This window comes from Molothrus ater, chromosome 6 (assembly GCF_012460135.2).
Source record: "Molothrus ater isolate BHLD 08-10-18 breed brown headed cowbird chromosome 6, BPBGC_Mater_1.1, whole genome shotgun sequence".
Classification (NCBI taxonomy): domain Eukaryota; kingdom Metazoa; phylum Chordata; class Aves; order Passeriformes; family Icteridae; genus Molothrus; species Molothrus ater.
This window is the reverse complement of record NC_050483.2, coordinates 57,763,534-57,779,805: the sequence shown is the minus strand read 5'-3', so window position 1 is coordinate 57,779,805 and position 16,272 is coordinate 57,763,534. Positions and strand designations below refer to the sequence as shown.

The following is a 16,272-nucleotide window of genomic DNA, read 5'->3' as shown; positions in this document are numbered from 1 at the left end:
ATGTCCTGAGCTGGGAGGGACCCTTAAGGATCACTGAGTCCAACTCTGGCCCTGCACAGGACATCCCAAGAATCACATCATGTGCCTGAGAGTGTTGTCCAAATGTTCCTTGAACTCTGTCAGGCTTGGTGCTGTAATCACTGCCCTGGGCAGCCTGTTCAGAGCCCAACCACCCTCTGGGGAAAGAACCTTTCCTTAACATTCAGCCTGAACCTCCCCTGACACAACTTCATCCTCTTCCCTCAGGTTCTATCACAGAGAAGAGATTGGTGCCTGCCCCAGATTTTAGATAAATTAGGGGAAATCAGCTTCACATTGAAAGATCAGCTCCTTGTCTTCTGTGACAGTGCCTGAGTCTGTTAGCTCAGGCAAGCAGAGAATTGCTGTCCAGGGGCAAGGCAGTTTGTCCTTCCCTTCCTGGTGTCTCTGGAGCAGGGCAGCACTCCATGGTGGGACAGGCAGTTTGTCCTTCCCTTCCTGGTGTCTCTGGAGCAGGGCAGCACTCCATGGTGGGACAGGCAGTTTGTCCTTCCCTTCCTGGTGTCTCTGGAGCAGGGCAGCACTCCATGGTGGGACAGGCAGTTTGTCCTTCCTGTCCTGGTGTCTCTGGAGCAGGGCAGCACTCCATGGTGGGACAGGCAGTTTGTCCTTCCTGTCCTGGTGTCTCCGGAGCAGAGAGCGCTCCATGGTGGGCAAGGCAGTTTGTCCTTCCTGTCCTGGTGTCTCCGGAGCAGGGCAGCACTCCATGGTGGGGCAGTTTTCAGGTCAGAAAGGTGAGATCTCACCTCCCTGCCCTTTCCATAAGCCAGGAGGATGCTGGGGAGGCAGGAGCTGTGCCCTGGGGCTGGGAGGAGCCAAGGGACTGCATCACACCTGAAATTGCAGAATAAAATGTTAATGGCTCTCCCAAAGCCAGTGCACATGGGAATGGCACCCCCTCAGCAGTGGGTTCAGTGAGTAGATGTGATGAGACACGTTTATTTATCCAAATACTGATCAGTGCCGAGGGACATGGGTGGGTTTGGGGGAAGGGGTGAGGCAGGTTGGAGGTGCCTGAGATCAGCAGGGATCACAAACACAGCTGTGTGTGCCCCTGTGCCCTGCTAACTTCAGCTCATCCTGCCTCAGACTGCTGCCAGAGATGCTGTGCTGTTATTAATCTGCTGAGATAATTGCAGTTTTAATGTTTCCAGCGGGGGAGTTCACAGGAGGCAGAGGCATTCCTGGAAGGTGGGTGCCATCCTGGAGGCATCCAGCAGCCTCCAGTGACTCAGCTGGAGCTGAGTGGTGCTGATTTTCAAAGCTGGGAGGTAATATGAAGAGGACAGGGAGCACAGGCAGTGATTTGGAGCTGTGGAATAACATTTTCACAGAATTCACAGGATGACAAGGTTGGAAGAGACCTTCAAGATCATGGAGTCCAACCCAGCCCCAACAGCTCAACTCAATCCTGGCACCCAGTGCCACATCCAGGCTTTGTTAAACACACCCAGGGATGGGGACTCCACCACCTCCCCGGGCACACAATTCCAGAACTTTATCACTCTTTCTGTAAAAAACTTTTTCCTAATATCCAACCTGTATTTCCCTTGGTGCAGCTTGAGGCTGTGTGCTCTGGTTCTGTCAGCTGCTGCTTTTTTGAGCTGTGATTAGCAAAAGAGGCAGTCTGGGAGCAGGGCTGCTGCTGAACCCTTGCTGGAAGGGCAGTGCCTGACCCTGCTTTGGCTGATGAGTGTGGAGGGAAGTGCTCCAGCAGCAGCCCTGCACATGCATGAAAGCTGGGGAAATGTTTTGTGCTGGGAAATGGGAATGCTCCTCTTGCCTTTTCATCAAGAATCCATAAAATGGCATCCAGCAGCTCTTCAGCCCATGCCTGGAAGCCAAAGCCAGGTGCATGCAATCCTGAACAAGGCACGGGGACCTCTGGATATTTATTTCTATTTGAGCTGCATTTAGCTACTGGAACAAACATTTGCAGAAAGTGGCCTTAGCCTTGGCTCAGCATCCTGAATGCAGACCACAGGTAGCCCTGAAGGGAGTTTGAGCTTGGTGAAAGCACATTAAGCCATCAGTAGCAAACAAAGCAGATAAGATGAGCAAGCTGCAGTGTTTGGGAGCCCCATCCTCTAGGAGAAATCACTTTCAGAGCAAACACTCCTAATGTAGCTTCACAGGGTTGGAGGAGGACAATTGGGAGAGACCCTAATGGATCTGTGCCACATCTCACCAAGGGAGGAGACAGTGTGATGGTGTTCACAGAGGTTTTCAGATGAGGGAAGAGATGAGAATGTTGACTCCATGTTTCAGAAGGCTTGATTTATTATTTTATAATATATATTACATTAAAACTATACTAAAGGAATAGAAGAAAAAGTTTCATCAGAAGGCTGGCTAAGAATAGAATCAGCAAGAATGATAACAAAGGTTTGTGGCACAGGCACTGTGTCCAAGCCAGCTGGACTGTGATTGGCCATTAATTAGAAACAACCACATGAGACCAATCCCAGATGCACCTGTTGCATTCCACAGCAGCAGATAACCATTGTTTGCATTTTGTTCCTGAGGCCTCTCAGCTTCTCAGGAGGAAAAAATCCTAAGGAAAGGATTTTTCATGAAAAGATGTCTGCGACAAGACAGCTTCACAGGGATGGAGGAGGATAATGCAGGAGAGATCCTCACGGATCTGTGCCACATCTCAGCAGGGTGACAGTCCTGTCCCACGGTGAGCAGACCCCAGAGCAGTGGCTGGGGCAGTGTTTGGGAAGCTGTTGGGAGCAGCAGCCTCTGTGTCCTGTCCCACCTGGTGGCCACAGCCCTGTGTAAGCCAGCCAGCAGGTGTGGGTGGAGTTTCTGCAGCTGTGAAAATGATGTCAAGCAGGTTTTTTTTCTTGCAAAAATAATCTTTTGGCTCTGCCTGCTGTGGGGCAGAGAGGCGGGGACCAGGTGAGATGTGACACAGATCTGCACTGGCCCCTGTGTTGCACTCTGCCAGTCCCCCAAAAAATGTAAGAATGTCTGAAATGTAAGAAATGTCTGCTCTGAAAAAGTGATTTCTGCTGGAATGTGTGACTGAAAGGACTGCAGTGCAGCCTCTCACTGCCGAGGAGAGTCCTCGTTTTGTCTCGTCCCGTTGATCTGAATGAAGTGATTTATAAGGGCATTTTCCATGAATCAATAAATCCATGCTTGCTGCTGTGCCTGGGAGGTTTAATTTGCTCTAGATACTGCACAGAGTATCTCTGTCCTGAATTGCACTGCCAAATTCTGCTCTTTGGGAGAGGATGAGGGTACAGCTGGATCCTCTGGGAGCATGCTGCCAGCATCTGAGGGTGCCTGATCCCTGTTAATTACTGTGCACCTCCTGTTGTGGGCTGAAGAGTTCAGTTCAGAGTTTCCCTCTGTGTGGAATTTGAGGGCTTAGTCCATTGTGCCAAGCATTTCCTGATGTTTCAGATCTTGGGGAAATTGAAGCCAAAAAAACAGGGAGGGCTGGGGATCATTGGCCTTTGAAGAGACCTCAGTGCAGAAATCTGGGTTACAGGTAGGTTTGCCTGCCACATCTCTGAGTGATGTTTCCTCTCAAGAGGAATTGAAAAATTCCCTTTGCTCTGCACCACCTCCCCTTTCCAAAAGCTGCTTTTATGAGCCCCTTGGAAGCAATGCACATGTGTTTACAAAGCCTGCCACTGGATCTGCCTGGAAAAAGAGGGTTCAGAAACACAGCTCTGCTACACAGAGAGAAGTCAAAGGTACCTCCAACTCCCCCGAGTCCTGAGCTTGTTTCCTTGCTTTGTCTGAGCACTGTGGTCATGGATGGATGAGGGGACCTTGCTTTGTGCTGTGCACTGGGGTTTGGGGTTGTTCCTGACCTCTTCCTGTGCACAATGGGCGTTTTGAAAGCTTCTGAACTGGTGGGGGCACAGACTGGCTCAGCTGTCCCTGTGAGCACCTGGATCCCACCCCACCTCTCATCCTGCTCCACCTGCCTGGCTGAGCCCCCAAGGACCCCTCCACTTCTCCTCCAGAGCAGCTCTGAAACCATTTTACATCTTTTGGAGGTCAGAGCTCAAGCTGGAGAATCCAGAAACGTTCCCAGAGCCAAAACACACCGTGGCAAGCGGGTGTGTGCCTGGTCTCTGCTTCTCATTTCCTCCAGCACTGTGAGAGCACTGGAGCTGCACATGGGGTTTCAGCAGGGTGTCCCCTCTTTTGTTCCTATACATTAGAAAAGTCTGTGCATGTGTTTGTATTTAAAACCAATATGTATACATGTCGACATGGCCATTTGTGAGCTGTGCCCCTCAGGACTGGTCTGGTTGGGCAAAGGAGGAATGTGTTTCACAGCTGCCTGCCTGTTGCACTGGCAGCTGTGTGATGGTCCTGCTGGTCCAGCCATTCTTGCACTTGGAAATAACAGGTGTTGGCAGGGAGTGATCCCAAACCTGCTCAGACCCATCTAGGAAGGCTCCTTTTGAATTGAGCAGGCTTTGGGATAAGTCTGGCAGCACCAGTGGAGAGGCTGTGTTGCTGTTGTTTGTGTCACAGCCTGGGCAGTCCATTCCACGTGTGCCCATCTTGCATTTTCCATGCCCTCTTTCCCACATGCTTGCTGGTGTGTTGGAAAGAAGCAGATGCAGCTTCTGGAAGCTGTAGGGGCTTCATGTTGGGCTTGAAACATGAACATGACCTTGTGTTTGCTGGGACAGCAAACGCAAGGTCAAACAATGGCTGTGCCAAGTGGAGCAGCCATAGAAAGTTGTCATTTTAAATAATTGCCACAATGGCTTCTCCTCCCTTTCTTCCACCCCTTCCCCATCACCGTGTCCTTCCCCACCCACGACCTGGGGGCTGCCTGGATCTCTTCAGGATTTATGTTAAAAGGGAAGTGTTTTGTACATAATTAAACCATCCTGGATGGAAATGGGATTTGGTGCTTACCGCTGTGACTCTTTCTCATGCATGAGGGTGAACTGATTGATTGCTGAGGTTTGAGATTAAATATTCCCCTGAGCTCCACTGGCATTTAGTGTGCTGGGGAGGGGTGGAGGGGAGTTCTGGTTTTCCTCCAAGGCAAGGAGAGCACGGGAATGTTTGCTGAGCACATCCCCTCGTCCTGGTCTGCAGCATTGGCTGTAACAGGCTCCTGGCACAGCTGTCTTGGGCACCAATAAAACAGGTGCCTCTCTCCATATCCATACTGGTGGATGGGCTGCTGCTGGGCTTTCCAAGCTCCTCTCAGTGCTGCATTGAGCATCCCATTGCATCCTGCCCGTTCCTGGTGACTCAGCTGCCTCCCCACCTGCCTACACCTAGTAGTGGGGTAGACCCGCTGTCCCCACCTTTCTCCTTCAGAGTGCACCTTATTTATTTATTTTCCTGAACTTCTTTTCATCCCAAAAGCCCTCTGTGTTTGGTTTCGATGGGAAAGGAGGAAAATCCCCCACACTCCTCTCCTGGAGTGCGTGGTGGGTTGGAGACGCCGCCTTCCCCCTTCCCTTGAAGTATAATTTTAGCTGAAGGCGTCGGGATCCCTCCAGGGTATGGCAGAGATTTCCTATCAGCTGCCTAGACCTTAAGAAACAAAACACACAAACAAACACAGCACACAAGCACTTGAGGTTTATTTGGGTGAATTCTTTCAAAAAAAGGGTGTGACTTATTTTATTTATTTATTTATTTTTTTTTTTACGAGGAGCGCACGCTGGCTTTGTTCTGCTGCAGTCGAGTATTTCAGGTCTTCCAAGATTTAATCAGAATAATTAGTTACTGTCTGTTTGTACCTTCTGTTTCTGTTGCAGGGTTACCAAAGGGTGTATTTATCTCCCAGAGGGCTGCCTAAGTGTGGCTTAATCATTAAAGCATCCGATTTCCTCCAAGTTATCTGCCATGAGGCTTATGTAAGTAAACAAATAAATAAATAAATGAAAGCAGGGAGGGTGGGGATGGTGTTGGTGGATTCAGCTTGGGGGGGTTGTACGGATTTTTCCTGATTGTCACGGGTTTAATTGTGAGCTGCCTGTGGTTCCTAGCCCGTCATGTGGGGATCAGAGGACTGAGTGTTTGGGCTGGCACTGAACACCCAGCCAGTTTAATGAGGCTGCTCCCAGCCAAGCCTTCACCCCGCTAAACTGGCAAGAGCTGTCTTGCTCCCTGTCATTTCAGGAGCAGGGGGGAAAAAATAGACCTTACAGGAATGAAAGGCTTTTGCTTTCACTCGTACAGTCATGGCTTTGACTCCTTAACCCAGTGGTATCCCTTATAAAAATCACAGCTCTGTCTGGACATAAGTTACCACTGTAAGTTTGGCAGGATTGGGAATTAGCTGTTTTTCAGCCTGTTTGCCTTGTTTGGTTTGGGGAGGGGGTCTGTTAATGCATACATTTCCCATCTCTAGCACAGCAGATGAGAAGGGCTCAGGAAGTCACTGCAGGGGAGGGTGGGATGGCTGGGAAGCCTCACAGGGAGAGCTGTGAGGTGCTGAACCAGCCCTGGTTTGTGCCTGGAACCTGAGTGAATTGTGGGATGTTTTCCCTTGTGTTTGTCACCAAGAGCTGATGAGTGGCCCTGTTCTGATGGCAGTATGGGGCTGGACAATTTGCTTTCTTCTGTTTGCTTTCTTCTGTTTGCTTTCTCTTTCTTCCTGAGCTGGGTTGGATTCTGAGGTGCTGGCTTGTCAGCTGCCTTTGCTGCCTCATTTATCGTGTCCCCTGTGCAAACCTTGGGAGTGAGGGTTTGGGGTGCATGCTGCTTCCCTGATAGATTTAGATACTTTTAAATCCAGAAGCAGCCTTTGCCATCAGTATCTCTGCTTTCCTGTGTGAGAGGGAGCATAATTTTTTTGAGGTTGGTAGCTTTGTGTTAGCCTTTCTTAGAGATGCAGGTGTGCAGCTTTGTTCCTCCTGGGAGAAGCTCATGAAAGGGAAGGGGCCTGGAGGGGACAAGGTGGGACCAAAGGGATCTGCAGGGCTTTGGTGGCTTCAGGGAAAATTGCTTGTGTGAAGGTTGAGGTTGAAGTCCATCTTCCCTCTGCGTTTGTTGGGAAGAGTAGAGACGAGTGATGGGGCAGGTGTTGGACTCTGCTGTGGCAGAGCTGAAGCTGGACATGATCCCACATCCTGTCCCAGCTCCAGAGTAACAATTTGGAGAGACAAATCCCCTGGCAAATCCCCTGTCCCCTCTGGGAGCGATGTGGAGGCTGTCACAGCCAGCAGCGCGTTGCTGGTGCCCTTTGCTCTGTCTGCTCCGGTGTGTGTGGAGTGGGAGAAGTCCTACTTGCTGGAAATGCTCCTAAGAAAGCCTGTCAGCCTGATTTGTTCCTTGATGTTTGCCCAGCTGGAAAGCTGGTGGCAGTTCAGACAACACCTCCTGAAGCACTGGGAATGTGTGATGTGCAGCACAGCCAGTGCTCCTGCCTGGCACGGTCCCTCCAGGCACAGGGAGGGCTGCTGGAGGGGTGGCAGCTCTCTAATCCCCATCCTACCCCTGTGTTCCTGCCTGTTTCTCTGGGCCTTTCACAGATCTGCTGGGTTTGGGCACAGGGAGAGGTGGGGAGGAGGAGCAGAGCTGGTGGAAGCATGGAGAGGAAGGGAGGTGACAGAGTGGTGGAGAGGATGCTGGGAGGAAGAGGAGATGATGTGGCTCGTTTGCCTGGTGCTTTGGAAGTTGCTTAGCTAAATTAAGTGCTCACTAGGGAGCCTCATTTGGCTTTTAAATAGCTTTGGATCATGTGAATGCTCTGTGTTGCTCTCTTCTTCCTGCAGCGTGAGCCACCTCCTGTCCCCATCTCTGAAGAATATCCCCATAAGTCTACCTTAGGCTGTGGGAGGGGAAGCTTGGTGCTCACCTGCTTTCAGAAAGCTTTTCAAAGTTCTCTCCAAGCTCCTCATCATTCCAGACCATCCATCCTTTGTTTTTTTCCAGTCTGAACACTCTGAGCTTTGGTAATTGGGACTGACCACAGGTTCCCTCTCCCACAGAGGCCGCAGCATGCCAGGAGCTCTGTGCTCATCACACAGCACCAGCTGGTCTGGGATGAGCTCACTGGTCTTCCACCATCCTTCCTTGAGCATCCCACTTAAGGCAGAAGTTGATGCCCCTTTGGCTTTCCTGTTCTTTTGCAGGACTGTGTATTTATTCTTTCCTTTCAGCTAGCTGAAAAACTGCTCCAAGAGCCTGGAGAATGATTTTGAGTACCTTATTTCCCTGGTTGTACCTTGGTGCAGAGCTGGATGTTATTTGTGCACTCGATCATCCTGCTGCCTGGTAAAGGAAATTCATAGTGCTTAGTTTTATTTAATTTCTGTAGAAAATGAAAGTATCTCAAGATATTTATTTTTCTTTGTCTCTAGAGTAACACACTCAGTGATGGGAGTGTGCCAAAGGCAGGAACAAATCCTGAGGATGGGGACGCAAACAATGTTTGGTCTCCAAAAAACTCTGTCTCAGTCAAGGATGGGGAATATTCCCCACACCAGAGCCACCTTGGGGGGGTTCAGCTGTGTCCCCCCATGCAAAGGGATCGTGGCCACCAGGTGCCACTGAGGTGTCCCCAGACATGGGGCTCCCTCCCTGCTCTGCTGCTCCACCATGTGCCCACCAGCCACTTCCAGACGTGGTGGGGGAAGGTTTGGGAGGAGCACACCCCGTTTTCCTCATAAAACTCCAAACAAGAGGCTTGGCCTGGTTTAGATTTTAAAAATAACTTGCACATTTGGAAGCTAAAGTTTCAGAAGGGCTCTGAATGGGATGATGGCTTTGATCGTGACAGTCCGAGATCAAGGCAGGGCTTCTTGGGTTTGCTGCATCAGCTGGAAAAGATATTGTAGTGTCTAGACTTTATCATCCTCCAGAAAGGCTCTTTTTTTTTTTTCCCATACTCTACAAAAGGTCTAATCCAAAGCCCATGTACAGTTGGTAGGAGGGGCTTTGATTGTGTCCAGGAGCATGTTGGAAGAGGTGGGGATGAGCTTTGGGCTTTGAAGGGCTCAGACCCTGCTTTGCTGTGATGGAAGTTTGGGATGTCAGCAGTGGGATGAGGATGGGGACCAGCTGTGTGCCAGTGCCCCCTCCCCAGAGGGGTCAGTTCCTGCAGCTGAGCCCTGCTGACACCTCAGTGCTCATCCTTTGGCTGCTGTGCCTGTGGTCAGCTGCTCAGACCAGCATCTCCCACAGCTGTCTGAGTTTTCTCTGTGTAATAACCATAAACATCCACCTTTGATGGTGTGTGGACAGAACTTCAGCATTTTTAGCTTGAGTGTAGAAAATGTATGATTTTCTCTCTTTACCATTCCAAAAGTAGGTTCTCAACTTTTTTTTTTATTATTATTTTACTGAATTCTTTTATTATTTATATTTTTTTGTAATTCCAAAAGAGAAGAATAGGGAAGGATATTCCTGATTTGCTTGGAATAACCTCAAAAGCCTGCCAAGAAGGTGAGGACATCTGGCCACATGTATTCATAGAACCATTAAAGTTGGAAAAGTCCTCCAAGATCATTGAATCCAGTCTTTGATCAAACACCACCTTGTCAACCAAACCACAGCACCGAGTGCCACATGCTGTTGTTTCTTGAACACCTCCAGGGATGGTGACTCCACCACTGCCCTGGGCACTCTGTCCCAATGCTTAACAACCCTTTCAGTGAAGAAATTCTTCCTGATGTCCAGCCTGAAGCTCTCCTGACATAGCTTGAGGCCATTTCCCCTCGTCCTGTCCCTGTTCCCTGGGAGCAGAGCCTGAGCCCCACCTGGCTGCACCCTCCTGCCAGGGAGTTACAGAGTGAGAAGGTCCCCACTGAGTCTCCTTTTCTCCAGGCTGAGCCCCCCCAGCTGGTCCTCATCAAACTTGTTCTCCAGACCCCTCTCCAGCTCCTTTCCCTTCTCTGGACACCTCATGTCCTTCTTGTTGTGAGTGGCCCAGAACTGGACACAACACTTGAGCTGTGCCCTCACCACTGCTCAGTGCACAGGGACTGACTCCTCCTGAAAGCCCACACAGCTCCTCTATCACATTGGAATATGCCCTGTGGAGGGAGCAGAGGCAGCTTTTCTTTGAAGCTCTGTGTGCAGGGCTCTCGGGTGTGTTTTGGCAGGTGTGTCATTGGCAAAGTCACCACCAGCCATTTATTTCCTTGGTGTCTCTGCTGCAGCACACACACCATGATGCCATGCTCAATGCCCCAGGCTTTGGAGGGGTTGCAGCCTAGTTATGAAAGCTTCATCTGGAAGCTTTGAGAAACATTTGGAAATGTTTTGGAAAACATTTGGATCGAGGATGCCTTAGCTCAGTGCTTGGTTGTTTTACTTTGCTTTGTCCTTGAGCGAGAAAAGTGCTCTAGGGTTTCTGTTTTTTTCTTTCCATCAGTTTTTCTTCTAGACAAACTTATTTCCAGGGATAAATCAGAGCAAATGCCAGTGTGAAAATAGTTTGTGGTGTAAAACGGTACTAAAATTGTGCTGGAAGGGATCTTGAGAGGTTACCTTGTCCCCAAGGGTAGTTGAATACGCTCATTGGTTTGGAAAGTGAATGTCTTTGCTGGGAGTTGTTTTGTCATAAATTGTCTCAGGAGCAGAGGCAAAAATCTACCAAATAATGCTGTCAGTATGTGTGCACGAGCTTTCCTCAGTTTATTCAAATCATTTGCTGAATAAGTGTTGAAAATTAATGCTGGGTTTGTTCCCAGAGCTATTCAAAGTAATATTCCAGAGTAACCTTTTCCACCTTGGCATTTGCCAATATACTGAAACCCATATGGATGAATTGCAGCTACCCACAGTCTGTATTTGACATGGAGCCATCTCTGTTTTGCCCCATTTCTGAGACAAGAAGTCCCACTGGGACGAAAAGCAGGTTTTTCTTTGTTTCTTGTGAATTAGTTGTGACTTTTCAGTTTTCCAGGTGGTCACCAGCCCTGTGGAAATCCACAGCAGCCTCTCCCCTTGACATCTGCAGGCTTAGATAAAGTTGTAAGATCCTGGGCAAGGATCACCAGAAATCTTCATCTGCTTTGAGACTGAGCCAAGTGACGACTTTCAGTTAATTTCTCCTGCATCTTGTGTCTTGAACGATGAATCAAAAAAAACCAAAAACCAAACATACCCAAGAGCCCTACTTTAATGCCCCTACTTTTGAAGGTGCTGCAGAGCTCCATGGGGTTTTTCAGCTTGCTTTTAGCTCCCCACTTCAGTGATGGAAGGTTCTGAAAGAGGTTCACCTGCAGCCAGCTGGATGCAGGCTTGTTCTCCAGCCAGCAGTGTGTTGGTGTTGCAATCCACACAGCCCAGATGGTGACTGGTTTTCCTTCACCTGGTCTTTTCCCCAACCAGTTTCCAGTAGGTGATAGGAGAATTCACCCATTTTTGGCTGTGGGGAAGGCTTGGCAAGCCCCCCTTGGCCCATCTGCACATTCAAAGTGAGGATGACTGGCATCAGCGTTATTGTTTGGCCAAGTGTATGCAGGGATATCACAGCTTAGATTTGTTACAGATGGGTTTCTGGATATAGTCTGAGGCATTCTGCCAGCCAGTTTTATATCTGTGTAAAAGTGATTGGCATCTCTATAAATAAAGCTGCTGTGGGATTATAAATCTAAATATACTTATTCATTAAATTATTTTTACATTTCCACTGGGTTGTCATCCTGGCTTATCACAAGCAAGCCATGCTCTCTGCCTGAGTGTTATCCACAGCTCCAGCAATGTGGCTTCTGAGGCTTGGAAATATTTTTTCACTTGTGGGTGAGCTATCCACGAGTCTCTGTGCCATGGATCTCTTCACTGGGACGTCCTCACAGTCATCACTGGGAATGAACCTGTCCTGGACACTGCTGTAGAAGGGGCAGTGGCTGTAAATACAGGAATGTGAGTTTTTCATGCTTCACAAGCGAGCATGACTTTGCTGGGCTATTTAGTACCTGTGACCAGGTAAATACCGTTTGCATGGCTCCTTTGGTGCTGGGAAGGGCTCCTCCATAAGATCCTCCATCTGTGTCCTCAGGCAAGGAGTCTCACAAAGTTTCCTCCTCCTGTGCCCCAGGCCAGGCTGCATGGAAACAGGGCTCTGTCCACCTGGTTTAACCATCCCTGTTGGTTGTTTTGGCTACAGGAGCAAGGAAAAAAGTCCCCCAGACCGGTTCCAGGTGCAGCTGTGAGCTGGGGAGGTGCTGGAAGGAGAGCCAGACACCAGCACAGGCAGGCAGCAATGCAGGCACTGGTAAATCTGGCTTGGTCTTTGAGCAGGCTGGTGAGAACACTGAGAGCTGCACCCTCTGGTTTCTGTGGGTTTTTTTTTCCTTCTCTTTTCAAAGCATTTGATTATTAATTCAGTAAATGATGAAGCACAGAGAAACATGTGCCTGAGTGGCAGAATATCAGCTGCCTCACTCTGCTCAGTAATAACATGCATTGTTGAAAGTTAACCCGTGATTTTATTGTAATTTCCTAATGAAGGGAAGCTTTAAAGTCAGTCTGTCCATCTGCTCCTCCTTCCATCACTGACAATTCATTAAGTCCATTGCCTGGTTTTGTCCTTTCTTTCAGTTTGGTTCTTCATCTCAAATTTGTGGGGCTGCTACAATTTTGGTCGAAACAGCCATCAAGTTAGAAGGGTGTTAGGGAGGCTTTTTATTAGGGGATGCAGTGAAACCTCAGCCTGTACTAGACACCAGGGAGCACACATAAACGTTATGAACATCCAAGCCATAAAGAGTGCTTTAGTTGGATTTGCCATGTTATGAGACAGCAGAGAGCCCACACTGCAGGTCCCTGTGCAGACATGTAGGTGTTACCAGGGGGGATGTTCACCTCAGTGAATTCTCTGATGTCTGATAAATGTGAGTTCATCCTACAGCCTCACTCTAAAAGTGGCTTGTGTTGCTGAGAGTCACAGAAGGAAATATTTCCATTCATGTTGGTATTTCTAGTGCTGCTCACCCCACCAAATGTAGTTTTAGTAGCATAACAGGGTCAGCACTGTCTTGTAGGGTCTTCAGAAACTGGTAGCAGCATTTGGATGTATGACAGTGCTCACAGGGGTCTTAGGATGAGGGAAGAGATGAGGATCTGACTCCATGTTTCAGAAGGCTTGATTTATTATTTTATTATATATATTATATTAAAACTATACTAAAAGAACAGAAGAAAGGATTTCATTAGAAGGCTGGCTAAGAATAGAATAGCAAAGAATGATAACAAAAGCTTGTGGCTCAGACTCTCTGTCCGAGCTAGCTGGACTGTGATTAGCCATTAATTAAAAACAACTAACATAGGCTAATCAAAGATCTACCTGTTGCATTCCACAGCAGCAGATAACCATTGGTTACATTTTGTTCCTGGGGCTTCTCAGCTTCTCAGGAGGAAAAATCCTAAAAAAAAAAAGATTTTTCATAAAAGATGTCTGTGACATGGATGTCTTGACTTTTTGCTGGAGCTGGTTGCCAGTCCAGGTGCAGTTTGGCAGGGGAGATCATCCTGCTGGGATTCAGCATCCTGAAGGTGGGAGCTGGCCCATGCTGTTGGAAACCTCAGCGTGCTGTATCTCAGGAAAGCACAGTCTGGCAGGTGAGCAGCAGATGGACAGGAGAGGCCTGAGTGGGGGGTCCTGTGTCCCTGCCTCTGGGTTGTTTCTGGTGCCCAGAGCTGAGCTGCAGCTGCATGGCGCAGGTGAGAGGTTGTGGGTCGTGTCCTGGAGGTACCAGGCCTGGTTTGAGCAGAACAAATTTCACAAACTCAGAAGTTAAATGAAGCATTTTGCCTGGTGCTGGTTAGGCCAGAAATTACTGTGGCCAGAGCTGTGTGCCAGCAAAAGGGGGGTGGTTTTCTCTGGGATGACATTCCCATGGTCCCTGTGTCCTGCTGCAGACCCTGGTGCAGTGATGTACCCCCTTCCTCCCTAAACCAGCAGCAGCTCCTGGTTGGCACACGGTACCCAGGCTCTGGAGGTGCTCAGAGCATCTGTGAGGAGGTCTGGGGGTTGTGGTGTGACCAGCTGGGCTTGGTGCTGTGACCGTGGTCACAGGGGTCTCAGGATGAGGGAAGAGATGAGGATCTGACTCCATGTTTCAGAAGGCTTGATGTATTATTTTATGATGTATATTACATTAAAACTACACTAAAAATAGAAGAAAAGATTTCATCAGAAGGCTGGCTAAGAATAGAATAAGAAAGAATGATAACAAAGGCTTGTGGCTTGGGCTCTCTCTCTGAGCCAGCTGAGTGTGATTGGCCATTAATTACAAACATCCAGCATGGGCCAATCCCAGATGCACCTGTTGCATTCCACAGCAGCAGATAACCATTGGTTACATTTTGTCCCTGAGGCCTTTCAGCTTCTCAGGAGGAAAAATCCTAAGAAAAGGATTTTTCATCAAAGATGTCTGTGACGTGGTGCTGCTGGTATGTGGGTCCTCTGTGGGTGTGGGATCATTTCATCACCTTGTCTCAGGGGGAAGGGATAGACCCTGGAAGGAAAGATCAGCCACCAGCACTTCCCTGCAGGGCTGTGATGGGGTGCAAACAGGATTTGACATCCAGTGTGTTCTTGGTGAGCTGCCAAATGTTTGCATATCAGCCTGGCTTTTACTGGTAGGTGACAATGCTTCTTTCCAGGCCTGGTTTCCACCAACACCAGAATTCTTTGCAGTGTTGGGGGTTTTTTTCTTCCCCTCTTTGTTTCCTCTTTTCTTTCTCCATTCAGTGCCTTAGTAAGAACACAGCTGAAGTCCTGGGAGCCCAAAGGAAACCTGTCTATTACACATGACCCGATTAGAAGCCATGGTAATAAGCATTTGAATCTAAAGCTAGATTAGGCAGGGAGCAGTCTGAGGCTGGATTTGCATAGCACACATTCCTTTTCTCCTTTTCCATAGGACGTGGTGGTAAATCTCCTGAAAGTGAATTTAGAAAGGCTGGCATGTGTCAAGTGCTCCTGTTGATGCATGGGTTGTTCTTGTCACTAAGCTGGGAAAAAAATGCCTGTGATTGCCTGGAAGATGCTTTTTCTCCTCTCTGCCTGCTCTCACAGCTCATGTTGCAGTCCATGGGGATGGGTAGCTCTTGCCAGCTCTACAAATCTGCATTTTAAGGGCATTTGGAAAGTTTTTGCCTGGAGAGGCAATTATTTCAGGGTGCTTTCTCTCTTCCTGTGACAACTCTGGCAGTAGTGGAGTGAATCTGGAATTTTCAGGCACCTAAATCCAATTTGCAGCTTCTTCAAGCTTCCACTTCACTGTTACAGGTCTTGTGCTGGAAAAGGCTGCAAAGATTTGTTATCCAAAAGTCATTTAATTTCCTTTCCCTGTGGCCATTCGGAAGATTGTGGATGATCTGAGGGTCAGTCTCTCTTTGCATTACGTCATTACCCTGTGTTTAGGCCATCCAGTGTTAGTTTGGGACAATGGGATGCAGAGGTCAGACAAGGGGGGAAAAGTGTTTTTCAATGTTTAGGGCAGTGTCTGGGCAGCAAACCTGCAGGCTGTCTGCTCTAGGAGAGGGTTTGAGATGGAGTCATGAGTTTCAGTGCTGGTTGGATTTTTTGGGTCCCCCTTTGTTATCCCTGGTGTTGTCTGGGCTGTGTTGGAAGACCTGACATTCTGGTGAAGGCAGAGCTGCCCCCCTGAGTGGCCTCTGTCAGCCAATTCCATTGCCATTTTTGCTGATAGAGGTGTTTGCAGAGCTGCTGAAGGAATGGGAGAGTGTTTGAGGGTGTTGGGGGTGAATTCCCTCACTGCTCAGCTGGGCAGACCTGGTGTCAGTCAAACGCATTGCCCTGGAACCATGGCAGGAAGGGAGCTTTGAGGGAATGCCACCAGTCACTGATCCCCTGAAGCCTTACCCAGGTGTGGAGAGCTCTGCAGGACCCACCATGCCCAGGACTCACCTCTTGGAAGTGAGAAGCTCTCCATGGGTTTGGATTGTGGGTGAACCCAGACTGGTGTTGATGGGCAGAAGTAAAAATGCCATCACTCCAAGATTTAAATGCTGAGCGTGACTCCAGCTGCTCTGGAATAAATACCCTTTGGTCACTTGGGGTCATCTGTCCTGGCTGTGTCCCCTCCCAGCTCCTGGTGCACCCTCAGCCTCCTCTGGTGATGTGGGGTGAGGAGCAGAGCAGACCTTGACTCTGTGCCAGCCCTGCAGAGCAGAAACTCAAACATCTCTGAGTTAGCAACACAGTTTCCAGCACAAACCCAAAGAAATCCAAGCATTCCAGCCACAGCCAGCTTGGGATGGGGCAGCGCTGGTTTGGGGAAGGTGAGAGGGGTGAAATGGAGGTGT

At 48.9% G+C, this 16,272-nt stretch overlaps 1 protein-coding gene across 2 annotated transcripts in view; it reads left to right on the top strand.

The window, feature by feature from the left end:
• Positions 1-16,272, top strand: part of DAAM1 (dishevelled associated activator of morphogenesis 1) — a 97,305-nt gene that overhangs the window by 14,304 nt on the left and 66,729 nt on the right. For both annotated transcript variants that reach the window (XM_036384021.2, XM_036384020.2), the window contains exon 2: positions 5,799-5,897. The gene's annotated coding sequence lies outside the window, so the exon portion shown is untranslated. The remainder of the gene's footprint in view (positions 1-5,798; positions 5,898-16,272) is intronic.